The 14,008-nt window shown below is 38.1% G+C and overlaps 1 protein-coding gene across 9 annotated transcripts in view; it reads right to left on the reverse strand.

Moving 5' to 3' along the window:
* kif1b (kinesin family member 1B) overlaps positions 1-14,008 on the reverse strand; it is a 76,107-nt gene that overhangs the window by 54,074 nt on the left and 8,025 nt on the right. The gene's annotated exons all lie outside the window — the stretch shown is intronic.

Consider the following 14,008-nt stretch of genomic DNA (forward strand, 5'->3'; position numbering starts at 1 on the left):
CAAAGGGAAGAAAAAGTGAATCAACATCTTTGAAGAAACTATATAATCTGTACATTTAGAGCACACACTTTGTAACCAAATCGCCAATGTGGGCCAAAGAGCAGTGAATAGTTTCGTTTCATGCTATTGTATTTTCACTCAAAGGTAAAACAACTGCCGATCTGTCTCCTTAACGTGAAGGTGCTTGAAAGGCCTTTGCATAAAGATGTCACCAACAGAGTGCCTCATGTGTTCAGAGGATTTCAGCACACTTATCAATAATGCAGGAGAAGAGGAGAGACAGGGATTGCATATCGCCCTCCACAGGTCACATGCTGACAGAAAAGCACAGAGTGTCCTCTGAAAACCAGGACTCTAACCGCTTCATGCTGATCGTACAAATAATGATTATAGAATTTTCCAATACAATATATCCCAGGTAAAAACAATTCATTTATTTATACCAGGTCCATCTTCAAACAGGTTAAGGTGCACAGTCCGAGCAGAGGCTTCCATATTGGGCACTGGAAGGGGATACAGATGGCTAAATAAAGCTATATATCACCTTTGACCTGCCTCCAAAGGGAAACTGAAGCCAGGGTATGAAGAACGAAGGGGGATTTAGGTTACCAGTGCTCCTGTTCCCTTTTCCTGGAACAATCTACAGTGGCTCTTCATAAAAGGGCAGCCTAAGTCAGAGTAATTCAGTGTCAATGAGGCAACTTAGCAGTGGAAACAGAAAGATGATGGGACAGTGCCATGTGTGAGGCATGTAACCAGGGGGATGTCCCTGACAGGACTAAGTGTAATAGCCTTGTACTTGTAAGTATCTGGTATCACAGCAATGTTTTAGAAAGAAAGGTGTTCTAGGCAGGGCTTTCAACATTAATGCATAACTTCAATATGATTAAGATCCATTAAGTAGTGCATGCATACGTGTTTTAAAATCATATTAACTGCCCGCATTATTGCCCACTTCAGCCCACTTTGGTAAGGCCACTGCAATTTCTCACTGCAGCCAACGTGATGCTATAAAAGTACATTACAGTAGCTCAATTATGGCAAAATCATAATCATGATAACTCTGACTGATAATGTGAGCAGGCTTATTAAATATAATTACTAACTGATTGAGCATCTGCATCTGTATGTGAATTTTAAATGATTAGGCTGAAGTTAATCACAGTTAAAGGCAGCCACAGCTTTGTGACAAAGTGTTAACATTTCTTGTTTTTTACATTTCACAGGGACAGATTCTATACAGAAAATGCTGAAGAGCTGTGTACTTAACTAAATTATAAAAAATGCACTTCAATATAACAAATTAATCCTTCTTCATTCTATGGACTATTAGTTATACCTAAAAAACAATTTCTTTAACACGTAAAACCATGAGCTTAACAAACAAAGGTACAAAAACATTGTGTGCAATACAAGACCTAAAGAAAGGGGAACAGAGTAAGATCTTAAAAGATTATCGCCGTACTATAGTAATTTAAATCATTAAAATAGTGTGTGTAAACGGCCTGTGATTTATGACTGAAGAAAGTTTGACAGACACTTAAAGAAAGGTCCATACAACTTCAAAGTGGCTTGAATTACGAAATAACAACCCTGGAAACAACTTAAGAAAAAAAAAACATTCTTTAAAAATGTGTGCTGTTTCATTTGTTTAAAAAAAGATTGCAGTTTTACTTTGAAATATATATCATCGAAGTGCACCGTGCCTGACATTCGTACCAGAGACGTTGACCCGCAGACAATGAATCTGCTTGGGCAGACACTGGTTGTCAACTCTCTACTTCACAGAGCATGAACACTGCTTCTGGATTGAGCTATACTCACGTTTTTGCTCATGATGTGCAAACTGAAATGTTAAAAGCTTACAACACCAAAAAAAAAAAACACTCATTGTGTTATAAAGGGAAGGTGCTTGCATTTCCTTTACCACATATGACAAAAGGAGCACCCTAGACAAGTGGCATACTAATTGTTTAGCCTCAATTAGCTTGTTTAAATGATTGAGGGAAGCTAAAAAAGCTCTTTATTGGAAATTAATAGCCCAGGACTATAAGACATTGTCTTTATCTAAAAAAGAAAAATCACACACCGCTACCTAGATAAGACAAAAGTTATTGGTAACTTGTGTTATCACCAAAGCTGTCAAAAGATTAACATTTTTAATCACCATTAATTTCAGTGTTTCTGTAGTTAATTGCGATTAATCACATCTGTTTGATTCCATTTTAAAATCACAATTTTTTGTACCCAAAACTGTTTTCGTGTCATTTTGGATTTTTCTACGGTCTTAACCTAAGGGTAATTGACTTTCTGTTTGGATACGGACCTGCTTTATAGGACATTTTACCGTGAACTCAACCACTGAAAAGAAACTTGCTTTGGATTGTAAAGGAAATACAAGGTGCAGATGACTATTGACTTATTTACAGCAGTTTGAGTTTTTAAAGTGAAATGAGACATTAGGGGGCTGGGAGACACTGACAAGGCTTTACCAAAGTGTGCTTAAATGCCCAATAAAGCATGACATTAATCTTGATTAAAAAACAATTAGTACACTTATTGTGGACCTTGATTAATCGGGATTGATGCAAATAATCTTGGCAGCCCTAGTCATTACACATTTTCCTTTTTTTTTCCCCCATTACCTTGTTTTTATTTTCAATCCATAATAAGCTACTTTTTCTGTAGGTTTGTTAATGCTATTATCTTCAATCTGCCTGAGGTTCCTTTTTTTTTTCTTTCAAAATAAAAGCAGGTATGTATCCAAACAGGAAGACAGTACAAAAATCAAAAATTTAACAGTGATTTTTTTATTCAAAGTAGAAGAATTTCAAGACACAACAAAAATGTAACTAATTGCAATTAACTAGAAATTCTGAGATTAATCACATTTGAACATTTTAATAGTTTGACAGGCCTAGTTCTGGGCTTTCTTACTTAATTGTTTCTCAGGTTCAGTGCTAAGTTCTGATCTCGCTTAAGCAACAACAGTAAATGTATCCACGCAGGCAAACCTCCAGGGAGAAGGCTCCAATCCTAAACTCTAAAAAGGGCGTTATACTTGTGAGCTGGCATAAATGTCATTTGATTCTCAGTACATTACACTCAGAGCAGGCAGCTTTTTTCACCTATGTGGTAATGTTAGTGTGTCAGGAGAGGGGTCTTTCATTTTTGAACTAAATATCATGGGAGGCTAAGGTACAGAGGAGAAACAGTGCAGGTCATGTTTAGAGTTAGACTTACTTCATATTTCTTGTGCCTCATGTAGAACCTCTAAGTATCTATCTTATTACTGTCAGTAATATCATCTCTTAAACATAGTCACTGTCCTAACGTTGAAGAATGACCTGACGTTTTCAGTTAATCAGACAAACAGAAATGCTCTCTGTCTTTAAGAATGACTCATAATTTGTCTCAGCTGAGTGCGTCACTTGATCTACTTTGTAAACTCACACCTGTGCATCACAGTCACAAACGAAATCAATGTGAGTGCTGGTTCATAGTAACAGCCACAAAATCCCATGTCAATGAGAGATTCCTCAGCTGTCCATTTATACTTCATATTCCCACCAGAGTGGTCTTAAAATGGCAGACATGTCCCGCCGCTTAACAAACGTCATCACTCTGACTTTCTCAACCATGGCAACAGGTATAAGGACTAGATTCTGGTTGCTATAACAACCTCAACTTGGCACAGAAGGGGAGGATGCGGCACATTGCGTTCTGTTTTCTTTCTCCTCTAGCATCCCTATCACTGCTCTGTGGAAATCCATACAGCCCCTTAAATGCAGGTTTATGGTCAATTACAGATTAACGACACAGTGATTTCAGGATCATAATCCTACTGACATGTAAAAGCCACAGTGGAGAAAGCTTGAGGATTTGTAACTAAGACATTAAGCTACTTAACAAGTCAGACTCCATGAGAAATTACTGGAACACCTCAAACCTCTACTTTAATACATTGGAAATTGAATATTTAATAACATAAATACTGTGATGAAGTACAACAGAGAAACATTTTATCATTGCAAAAGCCAACAGAGCATTAAATCCTATCTCACATCAGCAGAAACAGTGCCATGAAATAGACTTATTTCAATTATAAATACAGATGACATGCAGATCTGTGTATGAGGAGCTTTTTTCAGCAATACTTGAGGGGACAGAAATGATTCAGGAAATTTGGAGCACAGAAAGACTACCTTTGCCAAAGAAGCTCGCCAACAGAAAACGCTACAAGTAATACAAAACTTGAATTCTGACCTGAATTTGAAATGATATCTTTTTAACATGTCTGTTTTCTTTGGAGAACTTCATTCCATTTCCTTTTGTGCAACAGATCCAACTTTATAAATAAGTGGAAGGTCCCTCCAATGAAAACTACCCTGGCTTTGCATAATTCCCAGTCATGGATCAAAAAGACTATCATGGATACTTTGGCACTACAGACTGTAAACTGCCATTCAGCCCATGTTCTTCTCATACACGTTTAATACATTATGTCACACAGTATGCATTTTTTTTTGGTCGGTAATGATTAAATTATCTAAAATTTAACGGAATTCATTCGATGACCCGGCATGAGCTCCTGGATGGTACACAGTAAAATCTGTGTAGTCAAATTAACATTGTCACAGTTAATACTGGCACTTTAACAGTGTCTACATGAGTCCACACCACCAAGTGTTGATTTGACTCTTTGTGGAGAGCTGGTACCTTAACACTAATTAGACTTAAGTGTTCCTAGATAGTTTTAAAAATCAAATGTAAGACTTTAAAGACATTTTAAGGCGTGAACGGGGAAAAAAATAATACCACTTTTAACCAATTTTTTAATACTACTTAGGGGTCAAAAATGAAAGGTATATGAGATTTCTCAGTGTACTGGACAAGAGCTAAATTTGGGGATTTAATGTACTGTTCATGAAATGTCATTAAAAAAACAGTATTTAATCATTTCTGACACATTTAATTACTTTTTTTTGCCAGGGAAAACCTGTCAAAATAAGCTTTGGCTGCACTGATTTTTAAGTGGTCAACCTGGTAACACGAGAGTTTTTAACAGTTCAGAGCATATTTAGTCACAGTGAACCAGATCAAATCAATGTGGGATCTGGGGGTCCTCCACAAGGAAATGTAATACATTCAACACTAAAATCCATGAATGTGGTAGAATATTTATGCAACAATTTGTTGGGAAAGATGTTTAAAAATCGAATAACATTGGCTACAAAACAAAGACTGGATAAGGACATATCTTTGTCAAAGGGCCTTCCAAAACTGAAGACCTCTAGTGTAAAAATCCACCTTTTTAAGGCCTTACATTTCACATGTGCAATTTAAGACTTAAACAATGTGCTATTTCCATTTTTTGTGTGTAAATTTAAAATGGCTACATCATTTATTCTTCACTCATTACAATACTGTTAAAAAAGTAGTGAACACTGTAATATTTTTTCAGCTGAACACTTAAGTATCTGACTGAACAATGATAAAACATATCAAAACTGGTGATATTTCTGACCTCTGCACCAAACTGATAAAAATCTGCATTTTATGGCTTTTAATTAGCTGAAACGGACATCTGCTTTAAAAAATCTTTTCTGAAAAGGCGTTACTTGTAGGTTTCTACATCACAAACTCTATATAAAAGGTAGAACGTTACCGCCTCTAACTGACTTTGAAATTGTGAAGTGGGCGGAGTTAGCTCTGAGCTGGGGGTTCACTTACACTTTAAAGTATATCGTATAAAGTAAATAAATCAAAGTGACAACTCATCACTTACACATCTGCTCCACCAGTTGCAATGGGCAGGGACTTACTTACTCAGTGGACGACTATTCACTGTACCACAGGCAACATCCAAACACACATAAAACAAATCTAAACCAGAGGGCAAATTGCAGTGGGCAGAGATTAGATCAACAAACTTTGTACAGAGTTCAACCTACAATGGTGGATCAACACTGTCAAGTAACTCCAACACTGAGGACCATTTCATTAAGAATGGAGTTAAAATTACACTTTGGGAGTAAAAATGACTGCAATATCAACACTCTAGGTTTTACTATGTATACTGGCACGGTTAAAATGCTTATTTACCCATAAAAACCACATCTCTGCACTCTCATTTCCTGTTCAGCAGAATATTAGTCTGACTGGATGCTGGTCCTCCACAGGAACTCTCAGTTTCAAGGAAGGGTAGATGCCAGTTAACTAACCACATCCTGCTATCTAAAGAACATCACTCAGCTGGTTGCAGACATTTTGTGCTCCAGCGTTCAACATGGGGCCTATAACCCAGTCAGGAGAGCAGAGAGACCCCTCAGTAATGAGGCTGTTAGAATTTCTCTGAGCACCAGATGGGGACTAAAAGCCAGCCCCGCTCACCTGAGACCGGCAGACAATCACAGCTTAAAAATGGCTGAACATATCAGCCAGCTACTCTCGAAGGACCTGAGCTGTTCTAGCTAACCGATGCCAGTCTGAGATGACAAGGAGGGGATAAATGTACTAAAAAAATAAAAACACATATCTATATATGAAAAAAACAAACAGATATGGTCATAAGGGAACCCATGCATTCAGAGAAATAATATCTGTGCAGAATTGCAATTATCACATGTGCTCCTTTCAGCAAGACCAAGGAATTTTAATAGCATCCCCCAGGGGTCTGTGTGCATACAGGCAGAAGTGTGATGTAACAGTTCACTTCTGATAGTATTATTTCGCTCATTTAATTCAAAACATTGAACTCACGCTGCACAAAAGAAACTGCAACTATATGCACTTAAGTCATTACATCAGAACAATGTGACGCCATTTTCATTTTGTCAGTATATAACTGATGACATTTGTTGGGATGGGGAACCGCAGTGGAGTAAAACACATTTATTTGAATAATTGTCTGCACTGGTTGTTGTTGCCAGCAGCTTCACACTAAATTCTGAGGAGGATTTTAACTTCCAAGTTTAGTGCAATCCTGCCAAAGAGTCAAATAGATGTGAATGTGTTACAACCTAGCTTTATTTTTTCTTAAATTTCTTCTTATTTTTTCTTCTTTGCCTTGTGTGTCAGCATTTCTGTTTCAAATAAAAAACCCTTTGAAAGAAACTGCCCTCCTCTCAACTCTGCTTCCTTTCAAAAATGGCAAAGGATAATGATGAGTGTGAAGTGAAACTATTATGTAAAGATGGCCAAAAACGTAGGTTCCTGTTGGACCATGTTGTTTTTACTGTTTGGGAAAGCATCATAAGGATCAGCATAGTTCCTCATGAGAGAATATTGTAGCTTTTCCATGCCAAAGAATGTGTTGAATTCTTATTGACAATGCTAACCGTTTTAGCCGGACCTAAATGTTGGCTCACGGCCTTAGTGTATGTGACCCTTCCTTAAACCCTGTCAAGAGAGAAATCAACATAATCACAGCTCAAATGTTGCTCCTATACAGTGCTGTAAAAGTGCCACATGCATGAACAGTGCAGCAGATCATGAGTCGCTGGTTTGAGCCATGCACAGTCACATTAATATAGTTGTTCAATGTTAGATAGGAAACAGATTGAATGTGAGTTGACCACAGAAACACCCTTCCTGTTTTATCTCTGCAACAGAGAGTGTGATGGCTTGGTTGCCAGGGCTGTGGCACAGGTGACAGAGTTGTCACTGGATGCAACTCAAAGCTGAGGGCTAAAAGTAGTGTGTGAGCACTGCTGCGCACATTTGACAAACAGCTGAGCTTGTCGCAACCACAACACAGGATGTACAACATCTCCAAAACAGAAACCGACATGCGGTATCTTGATTATCCCCCTGGACACGGTGAACTTTCACGTCTGGTCAGAGAGATGCCTTGTGGCCTGTAATTTAAAATTATCAACAGAGCAATTCAATACAGCTCTTCTGAGTACTCCAGCCAGAATAACCACGGAAATTTCCAGGCTGGCAGAGGAGTTCGTCTAGTCAGGAGAAGTGAGCCTTCAAATTGAAGCTCCACATTACTGTCAGACACACAAACTACAGCGAACTTCCATCTAAAGATATGATTATGCATTGGTTGAACCACTACAGCAGAGCAATTAGTTTAACTGTAATGGAAGGCACTGTGTTCCTACTAACGAATCCTCTGTTTCTACTAAGAAGGCCGATCACGTCATTTTTCTCTTCCTACTGGGCAGAGACGAGAGGGGGGAAAAGCACAGGAAGACACTGGAACAATGCACTGAATGCAGGGTACTGCAACTGACAACAGAGCCTGCAAAACACATTAGGTAATCTGTTATGACAAGGCTTAATGTGTCCAGTCCCCTCAGTCACAAAGACCCTTTTCACACCGCCTTAGCCCTACTCACTTTTTGGTAACAAGTGATCGCCACATAAAGACAGAAGTAAGTTAAAACTTTATGTTACAAAGTGGCTGAAGAAGATCACATGTAGATTACATTCAGCATGGCATGAGATAATCTTTACAAAAGATCTTCAGGGTGCTTTTGAAACAGAAAGGGGGAAAATTTCAGAGATATTCAAAATGAAAACAGCAACTGTGTAAAATGCACTAAGTAGCACAAGTTATTTAAGGAAATCTGGTCTGTGAAGGGAATCAAAGTATGTGCCAAAAGGCTCAGAAAGATGAACACTTGTTGTATGTGGCTGCACAGCATTCGGATTTTGTGAAATTTTAATAGTATTTGAGTTGGCGGTACAATAAAAAAGCAAAAATGTTATGAGAGAGCTGTGATTATATTTATTCTGTAAGAATGTTTGTTGAAAAAGATTTTTATATACTCTTTATCCAAATTGAAAAAGTTCACTTTTTCACATGACATTTCAGAAATCATCGTCAAGCTTATATTAACACTTTAGATTTAATAAACATTTAGCTTTGGTGTGCTAGAAAGAAGTAAAAGTAAATACACAAAAATGGCTTTAGGTGGGGTTGTAGTTTAGCTAGAAAGCAGTGGGAAAGGGCTCAGTCCTGGCCCATGTGCCAGCTGTTCCAGCTCTGACTACTGTCTATTTATACAGCAGCAGATGGCAGCTAGTGCTTCGCATGCCGACAGACTGTCATTGACAGGAAGGAATGGACAGATTTCAGCCGCCCAACCTTTCCGCCAAACCATACATTGCTCCCGGCCCACAGGCACTGATAGCTAGTGAGGGCTTGGAGTGCAGTTTGATATAAGCAGCTCACGCAGAGCTCAGGATAACAGTGACTAAAGAGAAGCTTCTAGAAACTACCAGACACAGAAACATGCCAAGCCAGCAGGGCTCCATTCAGAAGCTGAACAAACACAACTACAACAAAGAGAGAGGGATGTCAGGCAGCCTCTCAGGTGATGACATGAGGGTTAAATCCCACAGTCATACAAAATAGCTCACACGAAATCAGAGCCCAAACAACAATCATGATCCAAATTACAAGCCAGTAGCTCAGGTGTAATTCCAAACACAACAGACAAACTTCTAAACATGTCCTTACTCATCTTATAAGAACATATGTTGATTCACATCACTGTTAACATTCAAAATATGATATCACCAGATCTTTTATTGGAGTTTTCAAATGTTTTCACAGCTCAGAGGCAAAGCTACGTGGCTCAGATCCAAGTAGACTTTTCTAAACTCTGCAGGTGCTGCCTCAAAAGGTCAGAGGTCTCTCCAAACACATCCTGTGTCATGGAAAGCTGTGATTACACATCCACAGCTTTACACCACTCTGTTGTTCAGAGGTATAAAAATAAACACTTTTGTATTGGCAAATAAATCTTGTATGTGTAAAACTTTTAACAAGAAACTTGGGAAGTTTGTCAGCTTTAAGGGACAAAAACTAAAAAGGTTTAAGGAAATGTCTTCAATGATGTATGTCTTGAATATATCTTAACTATGATGAATTAATTCTTCCCAGCTTTACTTCAGTTATGACAACAATAAGTAATAGAAACAATGAACAAACAGCAGTTAGAAGAACAGAAAGTCAAACCCTACTAAATACTGGATTTGAATTCAACTATGAACTGTTCATTCAAACTAAGTGTACATTTGTTTTTAAATCTTGACTCATGATTAAACATAGTCTCGAACAGCATACAGCGCGTCATATGATCCACGAATGATTCAGTGGTTGAGCTGAGACAAGAGTGTAGACCAGGCTGTGCAAAAAAGGGAAATGTAGAGAGCCCCTTACATTCACTGCTCACAACACGCACCCATTTTACAGAGCAGTGACCTGGATTTCTTCCACTAGCTTCCACTCAGAGACCCAAGTCTCGCTTTAAATGCTTTCTGGCTTTATGTAACCATAATGACATCATGAAGACAACTCTGGCACGTCGATCTCCGAGGATATTGCTTCCTTTTATTCTTGTACAATATCTGAACATAAAAAGAATTGATAAAAGCTGTATCAGTCAGGAAACATGAATTTAAATAAACTGATGCTTAATGTTTGCTAATATATACTACATGAAGTTTTCACAGAGAATTCAAACAGCTGCACAAGAACAGTCCAGTAGCTAAGCTGTAGAGATGGCTACATCGCTAATCTTATTAAGGTTTACAGAATGATTGTCATTCTCCAACCGCTTGCTTATGAATAATACAAAATGAGCATTATGCCCACCACCAAGCTTCTCGTGCCTGGACTGCAAAGCCGCCCAGTTTACTTCTGAATTCAGACCCCAGACTGTGAGAGGAAACCAAACAATACAGTCTGGAAAGAGAGCGGTTTCAGTCAGAGCACAAAAACTAAAAAACACATTCACTCTCTCGATTGTGGGAAAGTCCAGCCATTTCACCCAACTTAGGCAACGAACCAAAGGTAAGAGGGGCAACCCAGGAGTACCACAACTTTTCAACAAACACACCATTATCTACAGTTTGCATCACCAAAACAGGGATGAATGGTAATGGAAAGGGCCTGCTGTGAGTGCAATCTGATTTTAACTGCAAAAAAGTAAGACCTCATTTAACAAGCCGGATTCAAATGGGTGTTAAAGATCATCATCCAAAAAGGAAATGGATGGATAGATTAATGGATTAGAAAAGTGAGCATTAATGTGCGTGCAATGTGTGTGTGTCAATGTCTTTTGACTTCTTTAGGACTTTATTCTGAAAAAGAATTATTATTGTTAGGGACGTAGGGATGAAACAATGCAATAAGATCATGATAAAATATACACCCAATACACACATCACATGCCTAATCCCCCTTTTCTATCTCTTTTTATCTGCTGAACCAGGACAAGGTTTAGCAATTTGGCCAGACAACACTTAACCAGACTAATTTTGTCAGTTTGCTGTGAGAAGGCAGGCGGACGTTTACTTTAGCCTTAGCTCTGGTCATATTACAAACATTAATGGATTTTCTGGTCTGGATGCCAGAAGCCGATCAAAGCAGAGCTTTCTAGGAAACAGTCCCTATAAGCATCAATATCATGCTTGTTTTCTCTAAAGGGTTCTTTGCTGCAAAGAGAATTATATGAATAATACATCAAATTTAACAATGTGTCCTAATTTATCTCTGTAGAAACAGATCTCCTTTCTGGTGATCTACCAAGACTAATTATCTAGATGTCTTAATCTAAGATATCAAACAGGAAAATGAAAATAAAAATTGCAGTGTACATTGGAAAAATGTGTTGCAATAATACATAAGAAAATATGAGATGAAAGGAACAGTTCTTGGCATTAGGCACACACATTAGGACCATACCAAAAATATCAATGCACTAAAACATCAATGATTTGCCTTTTTCTTTAATTCTAGCTCCACATCATGAAAAACACTTCTCAGCCTCCACCAATATGACTAAAATCCAATCATCCCCTGCTGGGCCACTGTATGTGATGCTGCCTCTCACGCTGTCTTACACGTGAACAGCGCTCGTGCACGACTTTCACTGTCTCTGCTGCTGTGGATGCGTTTACATCTCCCCTCCCCCTCTCTTGAGTCAGGTCTGATCGCATCCTCTCCTCTTGTATCCCACATTTTCTGCAAGAGCTTCCCACAGTTTCCACATCACAGGCGTAGAACAAAAGAGTGTCTTTAAAAAACTGATAAGCATAAAACAGAGAGAGCTGATCTATGGAAGATATTCACTGAAAAAAGGTGGGTGTTCAAAGATAACTGAATATTCTGCACTGTAGAGCTGTACGAGATCCTCAGCAAAGACTGATCTACAGATCTGACAAAAGGTCAGTTTACTTAAGCATACCTAATGTGAAAGAAAAACATCAGGGGTGGTTCAAACTGCTTTTGGTCACTGTTGAAACCTCTTATTTAAAGACATCTGAAGCAGCAAAGCTGCTCTCCAAGCCCTATGATGTCAGCAGGGGAAAATGCCAACAGATTCCTCAGTTATACAGTTGATAGTTACATCATCACTATGTAAACCATTACAGTCCCTCCAGATGTTTGAGATTCAAGAGATGTAGGAAGAATGTTTCTAAACACTTTCAGGTTCTAATTTTAGAAAATAAAATAGAAAAGCTTTAGCAGTTTGCTAGTAAAAGATACTCGAGTAATGGGCACAGCACAAAAAAGAAGGGCTGACATTCCAGCATTTAAATATGGGCATATGAAAAAAGAGGTGAGTAGTGGGTGAAGGGTCAACATAAGTTGTGGAGTGAAAACCACAAGTGGTCAGCAACGAAGCTGAAACTGCAATTTGGTAGGAAGAAGTATTTATCACTTTCCCCCTCTGACCTCATGCCACATCAAGTGAATTCCAGCACTCAGCTGATCCTCAGGCAATGCTATGTTGAGGTTTCTAAAACACTTAAAACAATTTCAAATAAAATGATTCAGCACAAATGGAAAAGTACAAAATATGTTTGTCTCTTTTTACTTTGCCTCGTAATGATTCAGTGGTTAAGCACAATACACAGAAAACTAAAGAATGTTGTTTGTTTACATTGAAGTGTTTCATGCTGAATACATTTAAGAACTCAAAAAACAACAGAAGTTTATGAGCTGTCAAAATTCTCTCATAAGCCCAAAATTATAAAAGTATTTCTGTTAATTGATAAAATAATCAAGTTAATCACAATAATACGCTGTGATTAATCATGATGAATTATTATTTAATATACTACCGTTTACTTGGTTTGAGATAAAAGAAGTACAAGTATGGTAACTGTAGTTTTTAATCTTTATTTAACATCTCAGCTTAATTGTAACAGCTTGTAAATTACTTTATCTTTATTCACTGAGTAATAATTTCCATAAATTGCAAACTTAATCACCAGACAAGCACATCAGTACAAAATAGCTTCTGCTGTGAAGTGAATGTAAAATGCTGCCTTAAAGCTCCTCTTCTTCAACCATGTAGATGGTCTGCAATCTTTGGCAACCCGTTTAGCTATTACATTAGTTAGCCCAGTGATTTTGGTTTTGTTGACAAATCCAGGTCAGCTGCACTCCTCCAGCGTAGCTTAACGAGTACAGCTTGATCTTTGCTGGTGTTAGCGTCTTTGCTAACACACAACTTTGGCTTTTATCTTAACTTCTATTCGGCAGATTTTTAAATCAAAACTTGCTGTAAAACAGACCAGGGCCTGTCTCATCATTCTCACCTCTTCACCCCAACGTATGTAAACATCCATGCTGAAGGAAGTTAGTCAAACCTGGTCATATGATTCATTTGCATTATTATTGTTCTAACATGTTAAGGTTTCCAGACAAATCATGAGTGTTAACGCGTTAACTTGACAGCCCTAAATAATAGTAAACTCAGTACTGAGACCCACCTTTCCAATCATTACCTCCACCAAGGAGGTTATGTGATCAAGTGGGTTTGTTTGTTTGTTCGTTTGTTAGTTTTCTAGCAACATAACTCAAAAAGTCATGGACGGATTTTCATGAAATGTCAGAAATGGCATAGGGAAGAACTGATTAGATTTTGGGACTGATCCGGATCACCGTATGGATCCAGGAATTTTTCAAAGGATTCTGTACAATTGGGAGATAGGGCTAATGGCAGAGGTCTGCGCCGTTACCACTTTACACCAA

This window comes from Cheilinus undulatus, linkage group 11 (genome assembly GCF_018320785.1).
Source record: "Cheilinus undulatus linkage group 11, ASM1832078v1, whole genome shotgun sequence".
NCBI classification, from domain to species: Eukaryota; Metazoa; Chordata; class Actinopteri; order Labriformes; family Labridae; genus Cheilinus; species Cheilinus undulatus.